This window comes from Lagenorhynchus albirostris, chromosome 3 (assembly GCF_949774975.1).
Source record: "Lagenorhynchus albirostris chromosome 3, mLagAlb1.1, whole genome shotgun sequence".
Classification (NCBI taxonomy): Eukaryota; Metazoa; Chordata; class Mammalia; order Artiodactyla; family Delphinidae; genus Lagenorhynchus; species Lagenorhynchus albirostris.
Window position 1 is genome coordinate 13546294 of NC_083097.1, and position 24729 is coordinate 13571022.

The 24729-nt window shown below is 38.5% G+C and overlaps 1 pseudogene; it reads left to right on the forward strand.

The window, feature by feature from the left end:
- Window positions 1-17120: 17120 nt before the first annotated feature.
- Window positions 17121-17897, forward strand: LOC132517979 (calcyclin-binding protein-like; annotated as a pseudogene).
- The last annotated feature ends 6832 nt before the right edge of the window (window positions 17898-24729 follow it).

The window sequence follows — 24729 nt, forward strand, 5'->3', positions numbered from 1 at the left end:
CATATATATGCTGTCTACCAGAGACCCACTTCAGAACTAAGGACACATACAGACTGAAAGTGAGGGGATGGGAAAAGATATTCCATGCAAATGGAAATCAAAAGAAAGCTGGAGTACCAATTCTCATACCAGACACAATAGACTTTAAAATAAAGACTATTACAAGAGACAAAGAAGGACACTGCATAATGATCAAGGAATTGATCTAAGAAGATATAACAATTGTAAATATTTATGCACCCAACATAGGAGCACCTCAATACATAAGGCAAATACTAACAGCCATAAAAGGGGAAAATGACAGTAACACATTCATAGTAGGGGACTTTAACACCCCACTTTCCCCAATGGGCAGATCATCCAAAATGAAAATAAATAAGGAAACACAAGCTTTAAATGATACATTAAACAAGATGGACTTAATATTTATAGGACATACCATCCAAAAGCAACAGAATACACATTTTTCTCAAGCGCTCATGGAATATTCTCCAGGACAGATCATATCTTGCATCACAAATCAAGCCTTGGTAACTTTAAGAAAATTAATATCGTATCAAGTATCTTTTCCGACCACAATGCTACGAGACTAGATATCAATTACTGGAAAAGATCTGCAAAAAATACAAACACATGGAGGCTAAACAATACACTACTTAATAACGAAGTGATCACTGAAGAAATCAAAGAGGAAATCAAAAAATACCTAGAAACAAATGAAAATGGAGACACGACGACCCAAAACCTATGGGATGCAGGAAAAGCAGTTCTAAGAGGGAAGTTTATAGCAATACAATCCTACCTTAAGAAACAGGAAACATCTCAAATAAACAACCTAATCTTGCACCTAAAGCAATTAGAGAACGAAGAGCAAAATATCCCAAAGTTAGCAGAAGGAAAGAAATCATTAAAATCAGATCAGAAATAAATGGAAAAGAAATGAAAGAAACAATAGCAGAGATCAATAAAACTAAAAGCTGGTTCTTTGAGAAGATAAACAAAATTGATAAACCATTAGCCAGACTCATCAAGAAAAAGAGGGCGAGGACTCAAATCAATAAAATTAGAAATGAACAAGGAGAAGTAACAACTGACACTGCAGAAATACAAAAGATCATGAGAGATTACTACAAGCAACTCTATGCCAATAAAATGAACAACCTGGAAGAAATGGACAAATTCTTAGAAATGCACAACCTGCCAAGACTGAACCAGGAAGAAATAGAAAATACGAACAGACCAATTACAAGCACTGAAATTGAAACTGTGATTAAAAATCTTCCAACAAAGAAAAGCCCAGGACCAGATGGCTTCACAGGCGAATTCTATCAAACATTTATAGAAGAGCTAACACCTATCCTTCTCAAACTCTTCCAAAATATAGCAGCAGGAGGAACACTCCCAAACTCACTCTACAAGGCCACCATCACCATGATAGCAAAACCAGACAAAGATGTCAAAAGAAAGAAAACTACAGACCAGTATCACTGATGAACATAGATGCAGAAATCCTCAGCAAAATACTAGCAAACAGAATCCAACAACACATTAAAAGAATTAATCATATAGCATGATCAAGTGAGGTTTATCCCAGGAATGCAAGGATTCTTCAATATATGCAAATCAATCAACATGATACACCTTATCAACAAATTGAAGGAGAAAAACTATATGATCATCTCAATACATTCAGAGAAAGCTTTCGACAAAATTCAACACCCATTTATGATAAAAACCCCTGCAGAAAGTAGACATAGAGGGAACTTTCCTCAACATAATTAAGGTCATATATGACAAACTCACAGCCAACATCATCCCCAATGGTGAAAAGCCGAAACCATTTCAACTAAGATCAGGAACAAGACAAAGTTGCCCACTCTCACCACTCTTATTCAACATAGTTTGGAAGTTTCAGCCACAGCAATCAGAGAAGAAAAAGAAATAAAAGGAATCCAATTCAGAAAAGAAGAAGTAAAGCTGTCACTGTTTGCAGATGACATGATACTATACATAGAGAATCCCAAAGATGCTACCAGAAAACTACTAGAGCTAATCAATGAATTTGGTAAAGTTGCACGATACAAAATTAATGCACAGAAATCTCTTGCATTCCTATACACCAATGATGAAAAATCTGAAAGTGAAATCAAGAAAACACTCCCATTTACCACTGCAACCAAAAGAATAAAATATCTAGGAATAAACCTACCTAAGGAGACAAAATACCTGTATGCAGAAAATTATAAGACACTGATGAAAGAAATTAAAGATGATACAAACAGATGGAGAGATATACCATGTTCTTGGATTGGAAGAATCAACATTGTGAAAATGACTCTACTACCCAAAGCAATCTACAGATTCAATGCAATCCCTATCAAACTACCACTGGCATTTTTCACAGAACTAGAACAAAAAATTTCACAATTTGTATGGAAACACAAAAGACCCCAAAGAGCCAAAGCAATCTTGAGAAAGAAAAACAGAGCTGGAGGACTCAGGCTCCCTGACTTCAGACTATACTACAAAGCTACAGTAATCAAGACAGTATGGTAGTGGCACAAAAACAGAAATATAGATCAATGGAACAGGAAAGAAAGCCTAGAGATAAACCCACACACATATGGTCACCTTATCTTTGATAAAGGAGGCAAGACTATACAGTGGAGAAAAGACAGCCTCTTCAATAAATTGTGCTGGGAAAACTAGACAGGTACATGTAAAAGTATGAAATTAGAACACTCCCTAACACCATACACAAAAATAACCTCAAAATGGATAAAAGATCTAAATGTAAGGCCAGACACTATCCAACTCTTAGAGGAAAACATAGGCAGAACACTCTATGACAAAAATCACAGCAAGATCCTTTTTGATCCACCTCCTAAAAAAATGGAAATAAAAACAAAAATAAACAAATGAGACCTAATGAAACTTCAAAGCTTTTGCACAGCAAAGGAAACCATAAACAAGACCAAAAGACAACCCTCAGATTGGGAGAAAATAGTTGCAAATGAAGCAACTGACAAAGGATTAATCTCCAAAATTTACAAGCAGCCCATGCAGCTCAATACAAAAAAACAAACAACCCAATCCAAAAATGGGCAGAAGACCTAAATAGACATTTCTCCAAAGAAGATATACAGAGTGCCAACAAACACATGATAGATTGCTCAACATCATTAATCATTAGAGAACTGCAAATAAAAACTACAATAGATATCATCTCACACCGGTCAGAATGGCCATCATCAAAAAATCTAGAATCAATAAATGCTGAAGAGGGTGTGGAGAAAAGGGAACATTCTTGCCCTGCTTGTGGGAATGTAAATTGATACAGCCACTATGGAAAACAGTATGGAGGTTCCTTTAAAAACTAAAAATAGAACTACGATACAACCCAGCAATCCCACTACTGGGCATATACCCTGAGAAAACCATAATTCAAAAAGAGTCATGTACCAAAATGTTCATTACAGCTCTATTTACAATAGCCAGGAGATAGAAGAAACCTAAGTGTTCATCATTGAATGAATGGATAAAGAAGATGTGGCACATATATACAATGGAATATTACTCAGCCATAAAAAGAAATGAAATTGAGTTATTTGTAGTGAGGTGGATGGACTTAGAGCCTGTCCTACAGAGTGAAGTAAGTCAGAAAGAGAAAAACAAATACCGTATGCTAACACATATATATGGTATCTAAGAAAAAAAAAAAAAGGTCATGAAGAACCTAGGGGTAAGACAGGAATAAAGGCACAGACCTTCTAGAGAATGGACTTGAGGATGTGGGGAGAGGGAAGAGTAAGCTGTGACAAAGTGAGAGAGTGGCATGGACATATATACACTACCAAATGTAAAATAGATAGCTAGTGGGAACCAGCCGCATGGTACAGGGAGATCAGCTCGGTGCTTTGTGACCACCTCGAGGCATGGGATAGGGTGGGTGGGAGGGAGGGAGACGCAAGAAGGAAGAGATATGGGAACATATGTATATGTATAACTGATTCACTTTGTTATAAAGCAGAAACTAACAAACCATTGTTAAGCAATTATACTCCAATAAAGATGTTAATAAATAAATAAATAAATAAAAATAAAATAAAACTTACATGTAAAGAAAAAGGAACTAGAATAGCCAAAGTCAATTTGAAAATGATCAGAGTTAGAACCCACACAATATACAATTTCAAGACTTAATATTAAGCCACATTAATCAAGACAGCATGGTATTGGTAAAAGCATGGACCACTAATGGAGTCTAGAATCAATGACACCCCAGTAATAATGAAATCTCCAGGATCCCAGATCTTTGTTTCTAAACGCCACTTTTTTTTTTTTTTTTTTTTTTTTTTGCGGTACGTGGGCCTCCCACTGTTGTGGCCTCTGTCGTTGCGGAGCACAGGTTCCGGACACGCAGGCTCAGCGGCCATGGCTCACGGGCCCAGCCGCTTCGCGGCATGTGGGATCTTCCCGGACCGGGGCACGAACCTGCGTCCCCTGCATTGGCAGGCGGACTCTCCACCACTGCGCCACCAGGGAAGCCCTAAACGCCACTTTTTAATGATGAAAACCAGAACTTCTTGTAGAAGTAGTTGATTTCAAGGATGGGGCAGGGAAAATATAAGATGAACGTGAAGCATCTTGTGGTCCAGAAGTAAAGAAGTGCTCAAAAAAGGACTGGAGCGTGTCAAGAGGTCATAAGAGCCAACCGAGAAGAGCTCGCAATAGCTAAAGCTGGGACAAATTAAGTAACAAAATAAATAATAAATAAATAATTATTCTAAATAAATAATGATGGATTGAATTATAACCAATAGAATAAAATAAGCATCCATAAGTCCATAATAACTTAAGTCAATAATTGAATAAATAAATAAATGAGAGAGGACAGCTCTTCCAATTAAGAAATATGGAAGAGATGATGAGAATAGAAATATATCACAGTAAAACTGTTGCCGGCAAGATCTACCAACGAATGCTAAAATTAATGGGCAAAATTTTGTGGAGAAACACAGTATTTGCCTAGTCTCAAATTATTTCCCCCCAAATCTTTATTAGTTACAGAAGGAAAAAATAGTAATTTTAAAACAGGAAAACCTAGCAGATAACACCTTAGCCAGTGACCAAGGTCAGCGTCCAGTAAGAAGACATATTGACAACATGTACCCCCTGGTACAATACATTAAGGAGGGCTCATCCTCTCTGTCCTACTCTTGCAAAAAATTCACAAATTTAATCTATTTATGAAAAAACATTAAACTAATCCAAATTGTGAGATATTCTACAAAATATCTCTCTATTATCCTTCACCAAGGTCCTGGCAGACAGAGAGAGAGGAACCCTCACAGACTGGAATCCTGGATTGAGTTATGGGCCAGAAAAGAGCATGAACAGGGAGATTGTTGAAATCCAATTAAGTCTCTAGTTTAGTTTAAAAAAAAGAAAAAAGAAAAAAAACAAGGGCCCAGGTGCTGGCTGTTTAATAAAATTCCCCTACTTACCATAATGCAGTCCTAAAAAATAGACCCCATGGTGGGCTACAGTGACTATTCACTGCATTTAGGAATAAAGAATAAATAAGGATGTGTGAACAGATGCTAATAAACGAAAACTTCAGAAAGTGCTGCTAATACACACTCAGCCCAAAGAGACAGCGTCATGTAACCAAAATACTTCCACATTTCATCACCCATTGACCTCCCTCTCGTTCTCACTGGTCTCTAAATCTGTTGTTCTCTCCCTCCTCTTCCCATCTGTGTCGCTTTTTTCCTCTTCCCTTTCCTTCACCCAGCCTTCTGCATTAAGACATCGTATAGAAGTGAAGTATACTTTTAAGTAACTGATATTATCAAGTTTTATAGCTTCCCTACTTAAGCTTTTAAAAAGTTTCTCTCTTTCAAAATAAAAAGCTAAAGCCATATTAAGGTGATTGTTCTTCCATGTAAACCTTAAATTGATATAGCATGTGTGAGGTTATTGGCTCTTTTTTTAAATTCTAACTTTATGTCAACTATGAAATTTCTTTTTTTTTTTTTTTTTTGTGGTATGCAGGCTTCTCACTGTTGTGGCCTCTCTCGTCGTGGAGCACAGGCTCTGGACGCACAGGCTCCTCACAGGCTCAGTGGGCATGGCTCACGGGCCCAGCCACTCCACAGCATGTGGGATCTTCCCGGACCGGGGCACGAACCCGTGTCCCCTACATCGGCAGGCGGACTCTCAACCACTGCGCCACCAGGGAAGCCCCTAGGTTATTGGCTCTTGATAGAAAATGTTTTCCTGTCTCCAGCAAAAAGCTTAGAAGTCCATTCAGAATGATGTTGTCAGAGTATCTTTTTATGAGATACTTCAAGTAGACCAAAAAAACACACAAAGATTTTATTCTTTACCACTACAAATCAACCCAGTTTTCACCTGCTTATTCATAAGCATGCTGCAACTGAACACAGTATATAAATGGCGAGATAAAATATCATAAGTAATTGTAAAATATGATGTTTCCTTTTTTATAGAAAAGCCCTAATTTTATTTTGAATGTCAAATAGATTTTTTATTTTTTATTTTTTTATTGGCGTATAATTGCTTTACAATGTTGTGTTAGTTTCTGCTGTACAATGAAGTGAATCAGATATGTGTATACCTATATCCCCCCCTTCTTGGACCTCCCTCCCACCTGCCTGCCCCATCCCACCCAAGTAGGTCGTCACAAAGCACCGAGCTGAGCTTCCTGTGCTTTATAGCATGTTCCCGCTAGCTATCTATTTTACGCATGGTATGTATTACTTGCGAAAAAGAGTTAATTGAATTCTGCTACGTTTGCTTTTCCATCGCTACTACTTCTTTAGAAAAACAAATTCTATTGAGTGCTGATACGGTACAAATTAGGAAGATGAGAGGTGCTCTGAGTTAGCTACCCCATAATTTATACCAAAATTAACTTCAAGTGGGGCTCAAGCACTTTCAGAATTTGGCTGTCATCCTAAATGCCTTCACTGGAGGATGCAAATGTTATTACTTTTTTTTCAATTTGCTGCTGATTTCCTAAGTTGAATTACCTCTAATTTAGTTCTGAAAGAGTTTGATCAAGAGAGATCCCAAAAATCAAGGAGGATATGAATCTATGTTCTGAAAGAGAAATCAAATATAGTATATCTCAAATATATTAGTATTAGGTTTCCTAAATCTATTCTTTCTTCACTCCCCAATCCTGCCTACATCTGGCCCTGGACTGAAGTAAATGCCAAATACAGGAAAAGAGAATGAACTCCAGGTGTGTGTGTATAAGAATGGGTGTGCTGGACGCATGGGCTAGGGGAATAGGGAGTGGAGTGCTGGGATATCTTTTTATATTTACAGCAGCCTGCTGATTGAAATTCCCCAGCTATACGCACAGCTCCCAACCTTATTCTTACTGTGAGACAACCAAAATAACTAGACATTTGGGGAAACCTGGAACATGAAATAGAAGGATCAAGATACAAAATTCTGACCCATAGATGATTCAAGTAACTAAAGGACACATTTAAAAATCCTTCCACTAGTCCCTGAGAGAACTACAAAAATATTTTTGCCTCCATAAACAAGAGTAGGGAAGTTTCAACAAATTAAAATCATGATTGCTCAGATTTTAAAAAATTCAATAGGATGGTTGGAAAATACATTTAAAGGATTCTGTTATTCACTGCAAGAGCAAAATATATAAAGACCATAATTATGGGAGATATGATGAGGGACATAGAGACTACATCAGGAAGTCTCTAGCAAACAATGATAGCTGCCTACTCAACATCCATTCTCCATTTCTTTCTTATTAATATCTAGTCTAAAGTGGGGCCTTGATGGCCTTTCCCTTTCCTTTCACTCTTCCTTCCACTTTCCAACTGGACCACAGGAAGGATACCTGGAGAGGGAGAGGCCACCTTGGGATGTTGAGGGTGAAGGGAACATGCTAAAAATGATGACTCAGGAAAAAGGAATAAAAAGAATGACGCTGGGTCTTTATAACATTGAATGAAACATTTCAGCAGGTTTCTATTTACCTGGAAACAGAAATAATGTTAACTGATAGAATTAGAAAGCATTAAGATAGTATCGTTCATTATTCATTAATAACATAACATTATTCATTTATAACATTCAGATAATATCTAAGTAATGTCATCTGATACAACATTCAACTAATAGAAAAAAATGAGTAAAGTGGGAAGGAGAGGGAGGTGGGGAGGAAGGAGAAAACAGAGGTGAGGGATTTTTAAAGAAAAAGTTTTAAATTCCAAAAGATGAAGAGATACAAGTGTCTTACATTTGGAAAGGTCTCCCAAGTGCTGGAAAAATTAATCACAAATGTCCACTTTGTACCACAAGGGTAAAACAATTATCTTAAGTTTCCTGAGAGAAATAAGAATATACATAATATAAAAATAAAATTGAAGAAAAAGTTTAAGCTAGAATTCTTTGCCAGAGTGTCTAATAAAACATTTTCAGACATACATGGGCTCAGAGTTTCCCTCCCATACAACTTTTCTTAGAAGCTGGGTCAGAATGTACTCAAGCAGAACAGTATAACCCAAGGAAGAAGTTAACATGGATGAAAATATTCATCTAACCCAGAAAAGCAGTGAATAACAGTCTTAGTCTCAGTCTGATGCAGAGCTATCAGTTCAGATTAAAACATATAAGGTAATGAGAAACTCCAGGGAGGAAGATAGTTATAGAACAAATACAGATTAGAATAGAAAGTCAGTAATTTTCCAAAAAAATTTAATGGATTCCATATGACAGATTTTATGTACTTAGTAGAAAGGTAGGACATACTAGTGCTATGGTAAGGAGGGAATATATTTTTCATTTCCCAGAGAAAGAAAGTACCCTGGGAAAATTTTAAAAACAAAACCAAATACCTTGTACAAGAAAGAAATGAACCATATATAAAGTAGACCAAGACGTTGCATGATTTTGAGCAATTCCAAAGGGTAAGAAACAGAATCTGTTTTGACATGCCTCTTTCATTGCCCTGAAGATTGCATTATTACAACTTCAATTCTATGACTTGATACTGTGAGCAATATTAATGTCATCAAATAATGTAAGTATTGATTTTCAGTTTTTAGACACAACCTGTGAATTAATCATGGAATGCTTACTAATGTTTACAAAACAGAATGTAAATCTTATCGATCTTGACCTTGGTAAAGTACAGCTGAGAGAAATGGGAAGGTAGAAGAGGGAAGAGAGAATGAGAAATAAATAGTTCTGCTGATACCCTCACTTTATAAGGTGGAGGGTTGAGAGATAATGTCTGAGGAAGCTGCGTGGTGTGGGAAAGGCATAGAACCTGGAGCTAGACTGCCAGAGTCTCAGTCCAGCTCCATCTTTTACTGAATACAGGCAATCTCTGCAACCTGTCTGAACCTTGGTGTCCACAGATGTTTGAGAATCAAATGAGGAAGGTCTCTAGCAGTGGCAGATCCTCAGTAAATAGGACACCTGGTTCTTCATGTCCTGCACAGCCTGGGACCTTCTTAAGAATGACACATGTAACTCTTAAAATAAGAAACTAGAAGAAGAGATTATTAATTAGAATGGGACAGAAAAAAATAAAATGAAATATCTCAGAAACAAATTTTACATTGTTGCTGGGATACAAGGTAAGATTTCTCAAACCTTTGAATTAGGAACTTCTTTTAGGAATGGATAATCTGATATTCAAAGACTTGTGTGGGGGCTTCCATGGTGGCACAGTGGTTGAGAGTCCGCCTGCCGATGCAGGGAACATGGGTTCATGCACCGGTCTGGGAAGATCCCACATGCCGTGGAGCGGCTGGGCCCGTGAGCCATGGCTGCTGAGCCTAAGCGTCCGGAGCCTGTGCTCCACAATGGGAAAGGCCACAACAATGAGAGGCCCGCATACCGCAAAAACAAACAAACAAACAAACAAAAAAAGACTTGTGTGGGAGAGTATGAGGATGTTCAACATAGCATTGTTTATATTAGTAAAAAAAAAAGGTAACAATGTAAATGTGCAAACACAGGAAATACTTAAATAAGTTGACATATCTGTACACTGATATATGACATTAAATAGTAACTTTTTAATGATTTGGGAAATACTCATAATACAATATCATTCAAATAACTGGATTGATTAGGATTCTCTTTTCTTAAACATATGATAATGTTTGTCTTAGTCAGCTCAAGCTGCTATAAGAAAATACAATAAACCGTGTGGCTTAAACAATAGACATTTATTTCTCACAGTTCTGGAGATAAGAAGTCCAAGATAAAGGTGCTGGCTGATTTGGTTCCTGGTGAGACCCCTCTTCTAATCTTGCAACTGGCCACCTTCTTGCTATGTCCTCACATGATGGAGAGAAAAGGTGAGAGAGAGAGAGAGCTCTGGTCTCTCTTCCTCTTCTTATAAGGACACCAGTCCCATCATTCATGACCTCATCTAAACCTAGTTATCTAACCCCCAAGATCCCACCTCCAAATATCATCACACTGGGGGTTAGGGCTTCAACATATAAATTTTGAAGGAACATAAACATTGCATAACAATGTTGAACATTTATTGGATATTTAGTGGGTGTGAGATAATTTTTTGAATTTTACATGTATTAATTTATTTAAATCTCCAAACCACCCTATGAAGTAGATAGTATTTGTGAGCATGTGTTGAAAATGTGCATACATACTTATATACACACATAAATATATATATATACATGTTTACATACATAAATATATATTGTACATATAAACACATTATATGTGCATGTACATATATAACTCTGTGTGTGTGTGTGTGTGTGTGTGTGTGTGTGTGTGTGTGTATGATTTGCTTACAGTTTTTTCTTCCTCCCTTGCCTTGCTCTAGTTCCCCCTTCTTGGGAGTGTGTTCCTTGACCCCACTGACTCTGATTGGTCATGTAAGTAGCTTTAGTTTAATGAACTCCTACCAGATGTGATGTGAGCAGACAGTTTTAACTAAGCTTGCATGGTTTAGCTTACCTTATCTCCTTCTGCCATTACCAAGAGAGGAAGAGACATTGGGTATTCATTGAGCCCAGAACGGGACCTGAACTTACCTACTTGCCTAGAGACAGGTCAAGTGAAATTGACTTAGCCCAGAAAGATAAATTCCAGCCAAATTATTAATCTATACATTCATGATGAAGAAAAAATAAATGTTGTTGTAGTCCCCTAAGATTTTGTAGTTCTTTGTTAAGCAGTATTACTACTGAAACAACTGACTAATACAACATACCTTAAGAAAGACTTTAGTGATAATAATCTCTCGGTAGCAGAATTGTGAATGATTTTTATTATCTTCTTTATAGCTGTTGAATGACTTTAAAACTATTGTGTTTTACTTTGTTTTGGTTTTTTAACATTTCTTTAGGTAAAGCACATTGCTTTCACATTTATGTTACATATTTGTATTTATACACACACTTGTCTTAAAATCGTTTTGATTTGGAACTTTTGGTATCATATATTAATCAACGTTTATTCAAACTTAATTTTAAAATTCCACTTGTTTCATACCTTAAAATGTCAAAAGTTAAATAATCTTCTGGCTCAGAGAGTCACTTACATTTTTTTGAAAAGCAAATTGAGGAATCAGTGAATTGTAGAATATCTTCTTGGGGATACATGAATTTCTTCAAAATGTCATAAGGCTGGCATAATAAGTTGCTCATGGAGAGCTCATTGTTAGAGCCACAGCCTTACAGAAAAGGCAGTCTTAGTCTATTTTAATTTATCTAGAATCCTGAATTAACTTTAATTTATACAACCACTGGAACATCCCATGTGGATACGTTTGTTGAGCTGTGATAAATCATGGCGACCTTTGAGAACACTGGTGAAGCATTTGATGAAGTAGCTAAAGGAAGATAGTTCATCAACAAGATAGTGTTAAGGAACTGTCCAGAATCCAAATTGATTCTTCATGTTGCTTCTGAGTTACTGTCCTAAAGTCCCTTGAGCAAGAAAGGCCAAGGTCAATTACTTTGACACAGGGGAATATCAAGAGTTAGCTTCCCTGCTGCCATTTAGGCTTTTCCTTTAGCCTCTCACTCTCCTGGGTGGCTTGGACTAAGAGTGACATTTGGACTGGTCCTAAGAAGTACACCTATAAAAACATAAAATCCATCCTTATAGTGTTACAATAATTTTTCTCATATTGACCTCTCCAACAAGACTTTAAGAACCACTAAATGATCTCAGGTAAGAGGACAATAAAGACCCTGAAACTTTTAAATAGTTTAAGTGTTAATCATAATTCCAAATTTTTCTTATTATCTACTTTCTAGTGCCTTCTTTCATCACAAATAACATTGAGCTAAAGTAATGTACAAAAGTCAAAATTATGCAATGCTTTGCCTGCTTTGGCTTCCCCTGGACTCAATATTCTCTCCTTTGAGGGCTGTTTAAACTAGATAATAACATGAATTACAGAAGACATGGTGGGATGGCAAGAGTGTCCTGTTGCTCATCAAGAGAGCTTTTCAATGTCTTTTCCTGAAATAGAAAGAGTTCAAACTGCAGATTGCCTCGTGAATATTTGGGGGTACTGAGAGTATAACTTTCAACTAAAGAAGCAAAGTGTATATTCACCTTATTGATTTTAGTAAGACTGTTGACAATTTAGAAATTATTAAAAGAAATATAGAGTTTAATTAACTTTCTCATTGAAAGTGTTTCTTCTTTGGATATTATATTAATATCTCTGATAGTTCCTTTATACCTTTTTTACTTATCTTCTTTTTTCTCTTTTCTGTTCATCCGTCTCCATTTCAGTTCAATTGTTTTCTTTTGCCTTTTCCCAATTTTCTTAGGCAAGTTACAATAACATGTTTCTCTTAAAAACTCAAATATTGTTTTTAAAAAAATAAGGAAGAAAGGGAGGGTGGGAAGAAAGAAAGAAGGAAGGAAGGAAAATTTTCTATTTTCTACCCATATTCACTTCAACGCCTAAAACACTCCTAGTATCATGAATCCCGATTGATCCTCATATTTGGAGACTAAAAACTGTTCTGTGGAGAGAAGAGATTTATAAGCTGCTACTTAAGCCTCCCTTAGCAGTATTACCCCTTATTATTGATGTACATAAAATTAGTACGAGAGCTAAATATTTTAGCAACCTCAGGCACCTTTTTGTAAACTATGCTCACTTTGCCATTTATCCAGATGCTCCTATGACCTCTTTGTGGAACTAGCAGTTTATGAACGGAAACAATTTGATGTAGGCTGATGCCTTTGGAACCCAAAGGGCTATCCCTGCAGGACTGTGGGCTGGTAAATATTTAACAACTAGCTCTCTGTTTAAAAACTCTAATTGCGGTGTTAGCAAATTTCCAAGGTATAAATATCCCCACTATGGCCAATTTCAAGCTACTAACATTATGTCACTGAACTCAGAGTTGGGGAGAGATGCCCATGGTGCACACACGGGCACCACAGCTCAGGCATCCTCTGTGCTTATTGGATGGATTTATTAATTCTTCAAGCATTTGTGGATGCCCTGAGTGAGCCATCTCAAGTTCCATTTCTAATACTCACTCTCTCAGCATCCTCCAGTGCTATCTACCCGGTCCCTAGCTCTGCCTACCTTGGCCTCCTTCTTAGGGAACGCCTTGAGGTGATGTGAAGATATTCCATGAAATTCCTGCCCCTGCACATACAATGTCCACATGTGCATCCACCCTCATGGTCTCACATCTATCCTCAAGAGACCATGAGGGTGGATGCAATGTCCCACATCTGCATCCACCCTCATGGTCTCTTTTCCAAGAAGAGCTTGTTCTTCCTTTAAGTTAAATCTTATATTCAGGAGCCGTATCCTCAATTCCCTTTACGATTATTTTCACCCTCTTGGAGTTTTAATCCCTTTTTTGTATCCTTTCTTCTCAGCATGTAAATATGTTCCAGGCTTGCTCTTGATCATGGTTTTAAAAAGAATCATTTAATCCCACTTCCTCTCAGGATTCTTCTGTTCTTAGCCAAGCTTCTTGAAGGAGTATTGTGGTAGGCAGAAATCTAAGGTGGCTCCCAAGATGCCCAACTCCTGGCATACACACCCTGTATAATCATGAGGATTTGAGAATGTGATGGATCTCTTTCCCATGGTTAGGTCATCTTACATGGCACAATTGAATTTATGAATAGGAATTATCCAGGTGCACCCGACCTAATCACATGAGTCCTTAAAATCTGGGTCTAGGCCCGCCTGCTGATGCAGGGGACACGGGTTCGTGCCCCGGTCCAGGAAGATCCCACATGCCGCGGAGCGGCTGGGCCCGTGAGCCATGGCCGCTGAGCCCGCGCGTCCGGAGCCTGTGCTCTGCAATGGGAGAGGCCACAACAGTGAGAGGCCCGCATACCGCAAAACAACAACAACAACAAAACAAAACAAAACAAAACAAAACAAAAAATCTGGGTCTAGACGCCAAAGAAGTCAGTGATTTGAAGCATGAGAAGGATATGATATACTACTGTTGGCTCGGGAATGGAAGAGACCACATGGCAAGGAATGTGGCAGCCTCTAGGAGCTCAGAGTGGTCTCCAGCCAATAGCCATCAAGGAAACAGGGACCTCAATCCTGCAACCACAGGTACTGAATTTGGCCATCAATAGGAATAAGACTGAAAGTGACCTCCAGACAAGAACTGGAGCCTTCAGACAAGAACTCATCCTGGCCAACCTTGATTTTTTGCCCCAATGAACATGGAAGCTTCCTTTATATTGTAGAAGGTCTTGCTATAGATGCCTAAAGAGCCAGTCATTTAAGATTGTATGACACTTGGACTTTAGGATTAACATATACACACTACTATATATATATATATATATATAATAATAAATAACCAACAGGGACCTACTGTATAGCACAGGGAACTGTACTCAGTATTTTGTAATACCCTCTAAGGGAAAAGAATCTGAAAAAGAACATAGACATATATAATATATATACACACAAAACTAAATCACTTTGATGTATACCTGAAACTAACACAACATTGTAAATCAACTATACTTTCAATTTTAAAAAATTAAATTTTAAAAATTTATGACATTTGAGTGAAGCAAATTCAACTAATTTTTGTATGAATTTTCTTTCATTATATACATGATGGGATTTATTTCTAACTTTCTACATTATTTTAACATATTTTAACATACATTATTTTAACGTAATTGAACATTCTACTCCTGTTCATGCAGCTCTACAAACCTGTCCTACCTATGTTCATACATGCACACACACACACACACACACACACACACACACACACAGAGTCTCATGGATTCCAGAAGAAATGTTTGGCTTTTGATTTCTTATGCACAGAGAACCATCCCAATCTGACCCTTCTTTTAGTGACCTTTTCTGCCTTTTGGATTGCTGGTATAGACTACATCCGCATGAAAGTAATAGAATCTGCAGCAGTGGCCCCATATTGACATATGTACTAGAATATACTGGGGAACTAAAAACTACAGATGCTGGGGCTCTAGCCTAGAGAATCATTTTTAATTGGTCTGGGATGGGGTTCAGATATCAAGAAACTAAAAGAGTTCCCCCTCCAGCTGATATTAATGTACAGCCAGAACTGAGAAACACTGATGTAAATTTTATTACTTTTCCATGGGAAAATGCACCGCCTCCCGCCCCCGACTAATGAAAGAATCAAAGGGAAGGGGCCCAGGCAGCAGTATTTTTTAAGTTTCTCCCCCGTGATCACAATGTGTAGCCAGGGTTAAGAATCTCTGCATCAAAGCAGTGGTTCTAGGCCAGTACACAGAGAAGAAACATGCAAGGAGATTTGTAAGACTACAAATCCAAGTAGCACGCTCAGCCTAAATCAGCTTCCTTGGTTTGCAAAGCTTCCACTTCTGTCACTGCTGGCGACGGAGGAGAGAATGAATGGGAGCAGACCGTGTGTGACTTGCTTGCTTGAACTCCTCACACCCCATTAAAGGTGGAGCACCCCATCACACGGAGTTGCTACTATTGCAGACAAAGGAAAAAGCTCCCTAGAGAGGCTCTGAAAAGGAGACTGTGGAGTGCTGACAAGCTGACTTGGCAAAGAGAGTGTCTTAGACGGGCTTCTGTGCTTCCTGGTGGGTCTACGCTTAGCGCTGGTGTCTGGGAATGACGTCATTGCCTTCAGTGGAACCAAGTTTATATCTACACATAGTCGATCCTCCAAAAGTACTTGTTGAATTAATGAATCTAAAGAAAGTTCCCTATGAGCCTGAATCTCTGCCTCTCGGGTGTTCATCTAGCAACAGGAGTCCTTATGGAATTTGTTCCGAAGAGTTTACCAGTAATAAACAAGTCCAGCTCCCAGCTATGATGAATCTTGGTCCTGACATTGGACACTCTGCTGCTAGTGACAGAGTAAGAGAATGTCAGCTCTGAGTCTCAACTCTATCCTGTAGCTGTCAACCCACTCACCTCACAAGTGGAAGAGAAAAGGATTAAGGTTGCAACATAACCTCCCCTGGAAAGAAGCATCGCTGTTGCTTTTTGGTAGCCTGACCTTGCCCTGAGCTGGTAAATGAGAATTGCAATTTGTCTAATGCATAACCAGTTCCCATGTAATCTCGGCAAAATGTCAAAGGGAGTTTTGAGACTTTCTCAGCATCACTTTGGTGATTAAAGAATATTCTCTCTTTGGGTAACAACACATTTTATGGGGTTAGTTGCCTCTCGCCTCAGGGCAATGTATTCCAACCCTTCACCTCTGCTCCCTAACATAATGTTGACTCCTTGGATAAAAATGCAAGGAACTTCTGTTGAATGAGCTAACTGCTGGAAATATGATGACTGCAGCTGAAAGAAATGAGGTGTGTACCACAGACCACACAAAACAATGAAAGCAATTTAAAGGCAAAATGTACAGAGTAACTAGGAACAATTTTGCAGTATCAAAAGCATATGAGTGGCCTGCTGCTTTGGGCGATGCTCTGCAGACCTTGGTGTTCTCCCAGCCTGGTCCAGGAGACTCTCTGCATGAGACCTGGACAGCTAGCAACTTCCATCTTCAAAATCAGCCTTTCTGGTGCCCGAAGACCGTGGCCACTCTGACTGGTGCCAGTGTGGTCTGCGCTCGGGGTGAGCGTGGTCTGTGCGGCGTTTCCTGTTCTCACCCCTGCACCGCTGTAGCTCGGGCCTTGCCTGACGCAGCCCGACCATGGCTTCAGCTGTGGAGGAGCTACAGAAAGATCTAGAAGAGGTGAAGTTGCTGCTGGAAAAAGCCACTAGAAAAAGAGTACGTGATGCCCTGACAGCTGAAAAATCCAAGATTGAGACAGAAATCAAGACCAAGAGGCAGCAGAAATCACAGAGGAAAGCAGAGCTTCTGGAAAGTGAAAAGCCTGCCGCTGTGGTTGCTTCTATTACGACAGAGAGACAGTGAAAATCAGCAATTATGGATGGGATCAGTCAGATAAGTTTGTGAAAATCTACATGACCTTAACTGGAGTTCATCAAGTCCCCGCTGAGAATGTGCAGGTGCATTTCACAGAGAGGTCATTTGATCTTTTGGTAAAGAATCTAAATGGGAAGAGTTACTCCATGATTACGAACAATCTCTTGTAACCCATCTCTGTGGAAGGCAGTTAAAAAAAGCTCAAGACAGATACAGTTCTTATCTTATGCAGGAAGAAAGCGGAAAACACACCGTAGGTCTACCTGACTCAGGTTGAAAAAGAATGCAAAGAGAGAGAAAAGCCCTCCTACAACACTGAAACAGATCCTAGTGAGGGATTAATGAATGTTCTAAAGAAAATTTATGAAGATGGAGGTGATGATATGAAGCGAACCATTAATAAAGCCTGGGTGGAATCAAGAGAGAAACAAGCCAAAGGAGATACAGAATTCTGAGACTTTAAAGCCTTTTTGGGAGTTGTGATGTGGATATATTGATGTTTCCAATAAGGAAATGTTGGTGAGCTGCGCACATAAATTTGACATATAACTAACTACTTACACAGTCTAAGTAAAGGCAATGAATTCTCCATTTCCTACTGGACGATTCATTTAAATAAAATATGCTTATTAAACACTCCCTCCAAAGATGGTTTCCTTAGTAACTGGGTCATTTTATTCAAGAAAAGGGTAATGTTGTATTCTAGTGTGAAATGTGAAGAAGCAATGTAAAGAAGCCTAATGAAAATGCCACATTGTGTATATTATTGTTCAGCTAAGAGGTAGAAACAAAAGTTATTGCTTGCCTTTTAGTTCCTGACATCAGCTCCCACCAATGTAAGAATAAAAATAAAACGTGAATTTTTGCATTAAAAAAAAAATCAGCCTATCTGGCCAGCCCTAGAGGGTCAAGTCAGCCATTAGGAACCGGAACTTTCCAACGCGGTCCATTTCCTGCTGATTCAGAAGAGGGGCAAAAGCAAGGACAACCTGCAGTTGATTAAGCACCCTGTGATCTGTGTTTTTCCTTCCGGTTTGATTCCCTCCCTGTTGCCCTTTTAATGAAACACTTTGTTGAGCAAGAGCTCCATCTATGGGAGAAATCAGTTGTATTGATTGTACCCTTAACATCACCAAGATTATAATTTATTTACACTAGACCAGTGATTTTCAAGTGGGGATGATTTTGCCCCCCAGGGGACTTTTTTGGCAATGACTGGAGACATTTTTTGTTGTCATAACTGGGGTTGCAACTGGCATCTAGTAGTTAGAGGGCAGGGATACTGCTAAACATTCTGCAATGCACAGGATACCCACCCCCCATAACAAAACATTTCCCGCCCTAATAACAAGGTGGAGAAATTCTGCCTGAGAACAAGAGAATTTGTGAAATTTATGCTTACAGATGGGTTTCCCAGGCAAAATATTAATTTTTGATTGAAATCTTTTCATATTCCCTACCACTACTTTAAGCTTCTCATTTCCCCACCTTTTGTTATTGCCCATGGATTTGTCAAACTCTTTCACCCTAAGGTGTTAATGGCTTGGTTCATTAATCTGCATCTGGGCTATTTGAGAAAGGGAACTAGAGGGAGAGGACAACACTCAAGGCAAAGAAATGAATCTGTAACAGTAGAGTTTTAGGGACTGCTCCCTAAATGGGATCAATACTTTGGGTTCAACCTATCCTTGTGGCTGATTAAGTAAATAAAACTCTATCCCCTTGTGTTCAAACCACTGTAGTTGACATTATAGTTGTAAAAGTCCTCATGGTATGAATACAATGCTGAGAAAGAGTTCAGTTTTCTTGGATTCTCCACTCAACACGTGCTGTTCAGCAGGTCACCGTTCAGTTTACTAAGTGGGGTTTTGAAGAACTAAATACTAAAGGTCAGCTTCTGAGAGATTTTCCTTTTGTCCACAGAGAAGCACATGTACCCCTAGAGTTTATGATAGAGCAGATTTTTATAAAAATATAGCCTTGGGCCAGACTTTTCTGTCCTCTGAGGACTCCTCATTGCAGACTATGAATAAAACATTGAAGCCTCATGCTTCAGGACTGTCATAATCTCAAGTGCTTTGAGAGACCAACCCCTGCCCCACAGAGAGGAATCTTTGTACCACCTGTAGAACCTTCCTATCCTATTCCAGGGAACCCTAATCTAGCCATGCTACCTGCAAGAAAAGCAAGGATAAGCCCATGAGCCTAAAAACATGAGTCATCTCTCTTCATCTACATGGGTTTGTCTCTCTCCTCCCCTCTCTGATGACTCAGCATTAAATTCATCTCATCAACTAATGAGCACCTACAGTGTACAGCATGGGAATGCAGAGATAAATAAGAGCGTCCCATTCAATGAGATGTCTAAGCAAGGGTGTTGTTCCTGCATTCCCTGACTCCAGAACACTTTTCCATTTTGGCATCTGGCCCTGGATGTTGCTGTTCAAGGAAAAACAGGCATCCTTGAAAGTTACCTGTCCATCTATTTGGTCATTAGCAACAACAGACTAAGCATTAAACCCTGGAAGTCACTAAGATCTTGCCCAGGTTTTCTACACAATATCTAGATTTCTACACTGTGACTGTACTAAGCAAAGAATATAGTGAGAAGTATTAGCGCATCCTAAAAGTTTATATTAAATGAGTAATGATTTAATAACTTTCTTCTTCAAGTGCCATCAGTAAGAAATTGTACAGTTTTATGGGATGTGATTTATTGGTAATGAAGATTGCCATGGTGCAGCCAGTTTGCCTTATAATTTGTGGGAAAGAAACAAGATTAAACAGGAATTTGAAGGGAAAAAATGAGTTGAGAAAAATTGGCAACAGGGCTCATGCAGTATTAATTGTAATTGAGAAAAGAGCATCCCTGCTGAATTTAGGGCACTTTTATATATCAATACTATGTGCACTTATAAAACAAATGTTCCCCAAACTATCTGATGTCTGATCATTGCTTTTAGTCAAATGGATCTGATGAGTAGTGAATATTAAAATGATATTCTCAGTAATTGTAAGAATATAAGGTAGAGAAAATAATAATGCCACATCTACAAGCCAGCATCAACTGTGAAAGGTGCTGGGTTGTTCTCTTCCCAAGTAGGACTTGGTGAGATGGTTGGAGGAGTGTGGGATGATGAGGGAAATGAACATAAGTGGTATGTAAATAAAGTAAAATATTGCAACATTTTAGCTTCTTAGTTCCAAGAACAAAAACTTTCCAGAATATTGGACACTCATTCTAAGATCTAAATATAGTGAACAAAGAAGAAGAAAACAGCTGGCCAGGACTCCATCTACTCCTAACAGATCAGTATACAGCAGTTCAAAAATCTAGGATTTTAGGGTTTGCGAAAGATGAAAAGTCTGAGTTATATACTCAGATTTGTGTAATGGTATTATTTGCTAGTCAAAATGCTGCTGAATTTTGGTTTGCTAGTTCACTTCTTTTTGCGGTACAGAAAAAATGTGTTTTAAAAAATATTAATATTATATCTACATTGGGCTTATATTACTAAGAATATGTAATTGCTTTTGTTACCAATAAATCAAGGTTAATGGTTAGGCAGTTTGGGGCAATTGCTTAGATTTCTCATGTTCCACTTGAAAAGGGAGGTTATTAAATCATCACCCATTTGTTACAAATTTATAAAGCACTACAGTTTCAGTGACATACCCTGCATACTTCAAACCCAGAAGACCAGATTTTCTACTCAGCCTCTTTCAAGAGCAACATGGATGGATCAAGATTCTAAGAAACTATGGGCTTTACAATCATTTCTGCAGACCTCTGAGGTTAGAAGAAGGCAAGGATCATCTGACCACCCTCACAAGGTCAAGGCAGCCATGAGGAGCCAGAGTCTCCAGGGCTGACCATTTTCTGCAGGTCCAAACTCCATGCTGTGTCTTAATTATGTTAACTCTAATGTATCCAACAAGAGTCTGTGTAACTGAAGATTTGAAGACTTCCTAAAGTTGTTCATTCTATTTGGGGACAGATTGAACCATTAAAAGCACTGTTTTTTTACATTGATCTCAAATGTTTACATTCTAGTAATTTTCATAGGCAACATTGATCCTAGACTACCCCAAGGCCAAATTTAAAAATTGTGTGTGTGTGTGTGTGTGTGCGTGTGTCTGTGTGTGTGTGTGTGCACGTGCGTGTGCCTGTGTGCGTGTGCCTGTGTGTGTGTGCATGTGTCTGTGTGTGTGTGCGTGCGTGTGCCTGTGTGTGTGTGCATGTGTGTGTGTGCATGAGTCTTGTGTGTGTGTGTCTGTTGTGCGTGTGTGTGTCTTGTGTGTGTGCGTGTCTGTGTGCATGTGTGTGCGCATGTGTGTACGTGCATGTGTCTCTGTGTGTGCGTGTCTGCGTGCGTGTGTCTTGTGTGTGTGTGTCTTGTGTGTGCGTGTGTGTGCATGTGTGTGTGTGCGTGTGCGTGTGTGTGTGATAACACTCGCTGCTCTGGAGACAACCCTTGCAGTATCTTTGGACAATAGGCAAGTGTCATAGTCCATGTCCCCACTCCTTACCTTGAGACTTTTCTCAGTGGGCTAAGTGACAACATTTCTTTATATAACTTAGAACCAAATTTCCTCTGTAGCTTAGGATCAACTTCGATAACACATTGGTTCCTGTGTTCTCAACATAACTTGTCTTTGTCCGTATGCATTTAAAGTTTGACATCCGTAATAGCAGCAATAGCCCAGCAGGCTTCTGATCTAGTAAAGCAGAGATGTTACTTCTTCTTTCATTCATTTTTTTAAAAACATCTTTATTGGAGTATAATTGCTTTACAGTGGTGTATTAGTTTCTGCTTTATAACAAAATGAATCAGTTATACATATACATATGTCTCCATATCTCTTCCCTCTTGTGTCTCCCTCCCTCCCACCCTCCCTATGCCACCCCTCTAGGTGGTCACAAAGCACCGAGATGATCTCCCTGTGTTATGCGGCTGCTTTCCACTAGCTATCTACCTTACGTTTGGTAGTGTATATACGTCCATGCCTCTCTCTAGCTTTGTCACACCTTACCCTTCCCCCTCCCCATATCCTCAAGTCCATTCTCTAGTAGGTTTGAGTCCTTATTCCCATCTGACCCCTAGGTTCTTAATGACTGCTTTCTTTTTTTTTTTTTTTTTAGATTCCATATATATGGGTTAGCATACAGTATTTGTTTTACTCTTTCTGACTTAACTTCACTCTGTATGACAGACTCTAGGTCCATCCATCTCACTACAAATAACTCAATTTCATTTCTTTTTATGGCTGAGTAATATTCCATTGTATATATGTGCCACATCTTCTTTATCCATTAATCTGTTGATGGACACTTAGGTTGCTTCCATCTCCTGGCTATTGTAAATAGAGCTGCAGTGAACCTTGTAGTACATGACTCTTTGTGAATTATGGTTTTCTCAGGGTATATGCCCAGTAGTGGGATTGCTGGGTCATATGGTAGTTCTATTTTTAGTTTTTTAAGGAACCTCCATACTGTTCTCCATAGTGGCTGTATCAATTTACATTCCCACAAGCAGTGCAAGAAGGTTCCCTTTTCTCCACACCCTCTCCAGCATTTATTGTTTGTAGATTTTTTGATGACCAGTGTGAGATGATATCTCATTGTAGTTTTGATTTGCAGTTCTCTAATGATTAATGATGTTGAGCATTCTTTCACATGTTTGTTGGCAATCTGTATATCTTCTTTGGAGAAATGTCTGTTTAGGTCTTCTGCCCATTTTTGGATTGGGTTGTTTGTTTTTTTGATTTTGAGCTGCATGAGCTGCTTATAAATTTTGGAGATTAATCCTTTGTCAGTTGCTTTATTTGCAACTATTTTCTCCCAATCTGAGGGTTGTCTTTTGGTCTTGTTTATGGTTTCCTTTGCTGTGCAGAAGCTTTTAAGTTTCATTAGATCCCATTTGTTTATTTTTGCTTTTATTTCCATTTCTCTAGGAGGTGGGTCAAAAAGGATCTTGCTGTGATTCATGTCATAGAGTGTTCTGCCTATGTTTTCCTCTAAGAGTTGGATAGTGTCTGGCCTTACATTTAGGTCTTGAATCCATTTTGAGCTTATTTTTGTGTGTGGTGTTAGGAGTGTTCTAACTTCATTCTTTTACATGTAGCTGTCCAGTTTTCCCAGCACCACTTATTGAAGAGGCTGTCTTTTCTCCATTGTATATTCTTACCTCCTGTATCAAAGATAAGGTGACCATATGTGCATGGGTTTATGTCTGGGCTTTCTATCCTGTTCCATTGATCTATATTTCTATTCTTGTGCCACTACCATACTGTTTTGATTACTGTAGCTTTGTAGTATAGACTGAGGTCAGGGAGCCTGATTTCACCAGCTCCGTTTTTCTTTCTCAAGATTGCTTTGGCTATTTGGGGTCTTTTGTGTTTCCATACAAATTGTGAAATTTTTTGTTCTAGTTCTGTGAAAAATGCCAGTGGTAGTTTGATAGGTATTGCATTGAATCTGTAGATTGCTTTGGGTAGTATAGTCAATTTCAGAATGTTGATTCTCCCAAACTCATTCTTCGAGGCCACCATCACCCTGATACCAAAACCAGATAAAATGTCACAGAGAAAGAACTACAGGCCAATATCACTGATGAACATAGATGCAAAAATCCTCAACAAAATACTAGCAAAAAGAATCCAATAGCACATTAAAAGGATCATACACCGTGATCAAGTGGGGTTTATCCCAGGAATGCAAGGATTCTTCAATATATGCAAATCTATCAATGTGATAAACCATATTAAAAAATTGAAGGAGAAAAACCATATGATCATCTCAGTACATAAAGAGAAAGCTTTCGACAAAATTCAACACCCATTTAGGATAAAAATCCTGCAGAAAGTAGGCATAGAGGGAACTTTCCTCAACATAATAAAGGCCATATATAACAAACCCCACAGCCAACATCATCCTCAATGGTGAAAAACTGAAACCATTTCCACTAAGATCAGGAGCAAGACAAGGATGTCCACTCTTACCACTCTTATTCAACATAGTTTTGGAAGTTTTAGCCACAGCAATCAGAGAAGAAAAAAAGGAATCCAAATTGGAAAAGAAGAAGTAAAGCTGTCACTGTTTGCAGATGACATGATACTATTCATAGAGAATCCTAAAGATGCTACCAGAAAACTACTAGAGCTAATCAATGAATTTGGTAAAGTAGCAGGATACAAAGTTAATGCACAGAAATCTCTTGCATTCCTATACACTAATGATGAAAAATCTGAAAGTGAAATTAAGAAAACACTCCCATTTACCATTGCA